A 6174-nucleotide genomic window follows, 5' to 3' on the forward strand; every position below is an offset into this window, starting at 1 on the left:
CTCACAGTTGACGGACCCGAGTTCCAATCCGTCTGGCTCCGGCCTTCCTGTGTGGCATTTGCAGGCGGAAGGCGCATTGGACATCCTAAATTGTCCTTAGTTGCGATTGGGCGCGTGATCGGTCGTTCGTCTCAGTCGGCCGGAAAAGCGTTCACGGTCTATACAATTAGCCGGATTGACTGTCGTGCAACTTTATCCGTCTGGTAGAGACAGCCCTCCTCCATATATGGTCATCCTATATATTGACCAGTAGGAGCGGCGTTATAAAGAGTTGGGATGGAGGGAGCGCGAGGAAGCCGGGGTGCTGAAAGCACTGAATAATTAAAAAGGAAAACAGAGGAGGCGAAGAGTTCACATGAATATCATAGCATGCGTTGGAATGCAAAACTACAGGAAGGGAATCTATTTAACGTAATTCCCCAAATATAAGACACACTTTTTTTTCCTCAAAAATGAAGGCCCAAAGCACATGTGCCATTAGCAGCCAGCGCCTGTTGCGGCTAACGGCAGCTCATGTTATCGGCATTATTCTCAAGAAAAGAAGCGAGCGGACTGAACCAGCGTCAGATTATGGAAAGGTCATGATGTCTCCGACGGATCTAATTAAGAGTGGCAAGGTATGGAAACACGGAAAAGCATTCCATTTGACCCGTTTCTTAATTGCCGTCTTTTGGCGTATTCACGCAATTAAACTTGGTGGAACACAGGTGGTGCGCAGCTTTGATTTTATGGCAAAATGACCTCGAGCTGGGTCGCAAGGAAAAGGAAAAACAAATGCTTGGAGCGCATTCAACGGTATATACTGGTCATGTTTAAGAATAATACAAATATATAACTTACGGATATGAACAGATGAAGATTTATTCTGTTTTTAGCGGAGGCGGGCACTTTGTCCAGAAGTTGGCAGTTGCCTGGCGCAACGGAAGTTTCGATTTTCGGCGTGAAAAGAACGGCAGACTGACGACCAGGTCAGGGGGCGGGGCGGCGCCGAATGTCGGAGCAGCAAACGGTTTTTACGCCATCGCCAAAGTCGGTATGCACGGTAACAAAGAAGACACCAGAATTTGACCCTGAACTTAAGGCCGCGTCCCACGTTTGCGGAATGACGTTATCTCTCCCGCCTGTCACGTGACCCCAAGTCACTCCCGTAACCTCTTGGACTCTTAAGTTCGGCCGAGGCGAAAAGTATCAGCGACGTTTTACGTCCCTCAAGCAGATGCTAAGTCATTGTAATTGGCGGCGGTAGCTCTTTATTGGTCAATTACCCGCTCAAATGAAGTGACTGAGCCCGATCTAAGCGTCTTATTATACTCAATTAAAACAAACGCTCTCCGCGGCGGCAGATTGGTCGGCGCCGGCTACTCACTATATCATGGGCTAATTAATATTTTCATTAACTCGCTTGAGCCGCCTCCGATGGGTTCGATACTTTCGCGGCTCAGTAAGCACTTTGATTTATACGGCGGATCCGCCCGCTTTAATGAAGGCGGGCAACGGCTTCCCCTTCGCGCTCGCTCTTTTCCGAGGCGCCGGCGTGAGAATGGGCCCGGGCGAATTGAGGCGGCTCATCAACAAGGAGCGGACGCGCGCTCGATGAAATATTTACGCCTGCGTCTCGGAAGGATGAACGAGAGGCTCCGGCGACCGCTCGGAAAAGTTCGGGAAAACACACTTGACTTTCTCTGTCCATCCGTCCGGTAGAATTCTTAACGCAAGCGGACAAATAGGTTTGGGCTTCAGAAAATACATCGCTTGGGTTAGCGTGCGGTTGCTATGGTCCTGTACGTCAATCTAGTCTTAATGGTCTAGTCGTCGTCGCCTTCTTCTTCATCAGACAGCAGCGAGGCTTAAAAACGTTAAAATTAAAAAGGAACATTTTAAAGACGTTTTACCTGGTCTAGCGTTCAAGGTTGAGTTCTCCTGGTCTAGTTTTTATCTTCGATCAAGCTGAGGTCCTAATTGCCTTCTATGTCTCTGTTTTTTGGTCCGGTTTTCTAGATGTAGTTCTCCAAGTCTGGTTCCGCACGTCCATTGCTCATGGTCTTTTATTCCAGGTTTAGTTCTGTAGGTCTAGTGTTTCAAGTCAAGTTCTCCAGGGCGAGTTTCCCAGGTTTAGTTCTCCAGGTCAAAATTTCCTGCTTGAGTTTAAACTTTGAGCAAGCTGTATTCTTAGTTGCCTTCTAGGTCTATGTTTAATGGTCTGGTTTTCTAGGTGTAGTTCTTCCGGTCTAGTGCTCCAGGTCTAGTATTCCAGGTTTAGTTCTGTAGGTCTTGTCTTTCAAGTCAAGTTTTGCGGGACTAGTTCTCCAGGTCTAGATTTCCTGCTCTACTTTTATGTTCGATCGAGCTTTAATTTTTCAGTCTCACAGGTCTTGTATTTCAGCTCTAGTCTCCAGGCGCAGTCCTACTGATCTCATTTTCCGGAACGAGTCTTTTTATTCAAGCTGCGTTCCTAGTTGTCTACTAGGTCTAAATTTACAGGACTCGTACGTCACATCTAGTTCTCTGGTCTAGTTCTCCAGGGCTAGTGTTCCAAGTCCAGTTTTTCAGATGTAGTGTTTTCTTCAGTCAAGTCGTGTTTCCAGTTGCCTTCTACATCTAGCGTTCCATCTCTAGTCCTCTAGGTCTAATTCCCCAGGTCGTGTTCCAGGTCTAGTTCTCCAGGTCTAGTTTTCAAGGGCTAGCGCTCCAGGTCTAATTTTCCACGTTGATTTTTTTTTCTTCACTCAAGCTACGTTCCTAGTTTGCCCTCTACGCTTTCGTTACGTCAACCATGGTCGAAAACAAAGCGGTGGACGGAATCTATTTCATGGCAACCGCAGGACGTCGCTATCAAAATACTGTTCCCACATCAACATGCCTTTCAGTGGAATTTGAAGAATCTAAAGGTTTCAGCAACAAGGTTGAAAAGAATGACTTTGACCGATTTTGCGTTCTGTGGCCCGTTTTCCCGGCGATTGCACTCTCCTAAAAACTCGAGCCCCCTAGCTAATTCCGCATCAACGTTACCTCCCATTTCTCAAAAGACGCCTGTCAGCAGAACGCATGGTGTATACTGAGCTCAAGCCGGAGGGGAAAAAAACACGCGGCTCTCGCTTGCCACGCCATTTTTTTGTCGGCGCCGACGGTCCGACGCACCACAAATCTTCATTGGGAAATAGTTGCGATTATGCTAAGTGGATGTCCAGCGCCGTATTACGATCAGTAACCATAGTTACACAAACCTGAAAGCGAGCGATCAAGTGACAATAGGCGGGTATTTTCCGCGTTTGTTTGAGCTCCCCGGACAAGGCGAGCGGAGTCGTAAAGCTAATCTTCAGTGCCACATTAAAGCGCGGGCGAATTAGCCGGCTGGCCAGACTGTCCATCCCAGCCTCTCTCAGGAACATTTTGCAAACCCTGAATGCAGCTCTCCCTGCCATTTCCCCTTACTCAATTATTGATGGCAATTATCATGGCACACTTAGACTCCACGATAACAATATATTCTTAACAAGAAGCGAGTCGCTGGGCTTCGCGTCCAATCATCTTTTATTTCTTGGGGGGGGGATATGCTTTATTCCCGCATCCGGCGAATTAGCGTTCCGAAGAAACAAGCAAATCAAAGTAAAGCGGGGAGGGGGGGCATATACTATATGTTTTCACGACATCAGCCTTGTGCCTCTGAAAATGAAAATGAATCGATGTATTGTAAATCTGTTCCTAATTCCCTTTCAAATGATATATAATGCATGGAGGTAGCAGAAAAAACGACAAAGTTACAGCAGTTTTAAATGAAATGAATGGAATTAAAGATGCGTTTACGTTTTGGCACACCATCTCTCAACGGCAGACATTGTCTACTAATTGCTTATTTTCATCTACTAATTGCTTATTTTCATACACTAGGATTACAATTTGAACCTTTTGGCTGCTGAACAAGGTGCAAAGTGGACAACTTTGTAAACATTCTGTCGAAAATTCGTATTTTCTCAAGTGACTCAAAAAGTGACTCTGTGACGCAAGCCTTGTTTTGTGAAAGCCCATTACGTGGATCGAAAAATATTGTTGAATAGTTGGCTGGAGACATCATAACCATTCTTTTTTGAGGAATATCCACGTATGGATCAAGGGCGGACTCGAACGTCGGTTCAGCCCGCTTGCTTCTTTTATTCCAAATAATGCCATAACTACCTCAGCTAACACGAGCTGCCGTTCTCTGCAACGGTGACTGGCTGCTCACAGCCAACTCACGTCCACCCTCTAGCTCGTACCTTTACGGTAATTATTATAACTATACGGCAGATATAAAAATGCACACCTGGGCGTCAAATCTTGGCTTATGTGGCTGGTGTTGCATAATAAAGGGAAAGCTAATCGTTAAGTTACCGTTAATAGGACGCACCCATACTTTTGGCCTTCATATTGGGGAAAAAAGTACATTTATATTTGGGGAACTGCAATTTACATAAATAAAGGAAGAAATAGGATTAGTTCCAGCATCGCGGCATATCAAAACAATGCCAAGCTAGCATGTTTTAAGTTTCTACTTGAGTTTCAGTCTGCTGCGTGCCGTAAAAAGAATCTCGATGCGCGACGCGCTTTTGTAAACCTTTGTCTTTGGGTATTCTTGTTCGTTTCTCGCTTTTCAAAGGCCGACCCTAACCGCCGCGCTTTCCGAGCCTCGCCGACGGAAAGGCGCCACCGATTTCAAAGCGGGACGCCACTCCGGGCCAGTACGTGTCACCCGTCCGGGCGCACGTGCCCAATACGTAAATCCCCGTAGTGCCATTAAGGTAAACAGAGCAGGGCGTCGAACATGAAAGGGCGGTACTCCCGGCCGGGCCGGGCCCGCCCGTCCTTTATTTCCCCTCGCGGCGCGGAGGAAGGCCCTAGCTCGCTGCCTTCCAACGCCGCGGGGCACCGAGCTAGCCGGCAGTGAGTTTCCATCAATTAGCGCACCCCCGCGGCCTCCCGGCAGAAGCCACCTTTGACTGCGCCCGGATATCGATCGGTTGGGCTCGGCTGTCAGGCCCGGACCGAGCGGGCCGGGGTGATCCGAGGCCTTCACCTGAGACAGGTTGGCGTTGAGTTTCTGCCAGGATGCGCGCACGATGAGAAAGGCTCTCTCAGATGACTGCCGGGCGAGCGAGAGAGGGAGGAGAGATGAGAGGAAAAGTCCACAACAGCGGCCTGTCAGGAGGCTGACGGCTGACAAGTGACAGCCGCTTGTTAGTTTTTCCGACTCATCTTGGCATGAGTTGCCAGCCCAAAGATCACAACTCCAGACTATTTACACAAGCGGTACATCGATGGCTAGTTGATTTCGTTCGGGGATGACAGTAAACCAACGATTGTGCGTTTACGAATTATTGTCCGGCAATAAATCGAACGACCGCAATTCCCCAAATATAGGACGCGCCCTTAATTCGGGGGTCAAATTCGGGTATTTTCCATGTCATTGTGTCCAAGAGTTTGGCGACAATGTCAAAACTACAGCGAAACAGAATCAACCTCAACATTTGTAAATTCTCTGTATTTTCTTGTCTTCAAATCCGTAGTTACAGTTATATTTAGTGAGTTATATTTTTCTTGCAGGTTAAGTTAAGTGTGTTTCAGATTTCCCACATTGGGAAAGGTCAGTGAACGCTGCACCAGTGTACTGCGCTCGAAGAAGTTGTTTTTTCTTAAAGTGTGATTTTCAAGTTATTTTCAAGGATGATGTTGTTTAATAGATTTCTTTTCATTTTCGGCATGTTCTGTCTTATCAACACGTTTTCATCCTTCATAAATCGTATTTTTTCATTTTTTAGCTGTTTTGTTCTCTAGTATACTGTATTTTTTTTCATTTGCAGTATTTTCCTCATTATTTATCTATCTATCTATCGATCGATCTATCTATCTATCTATCTATCTATCTATCTATCTATCTATCTATCTATCTATCTATCTATCTATCTATCTATCTATCTATCTATCTATCTATCTATCTATCTATCTATCTATCTATCTGTCTGTCTGTCTGTCTGTCTGTCTGTCTGTCTATCTAGATATACTATATATGTATAGTACATTTTATAGATACATACATTTGTTTTATTTTTAATATTCAGTATGTTTTCGTTTTACCAGAAATGCTTCTTCGCTTATCATAAATGTGTTTTCATTTTTATTATTACAATTTACATTTACATT

This window comes from Hippichthys cyanospilos, chromosome 4, assembly GCF_059441005.1.
Source record: "Hippichthys cyanospilos isolate Australia breed blue-spotted pipefish chromosome 4, RoL_Hcya_1.0, whole genome shotgun sequence".
NCBI classification, from domain to species: Eukaryota; Metazoa; Chordata; class Actinopteri; order Syngnathiformes; family Syngnathidae; genus Hippichthys; species Hippichthys cyanospilos.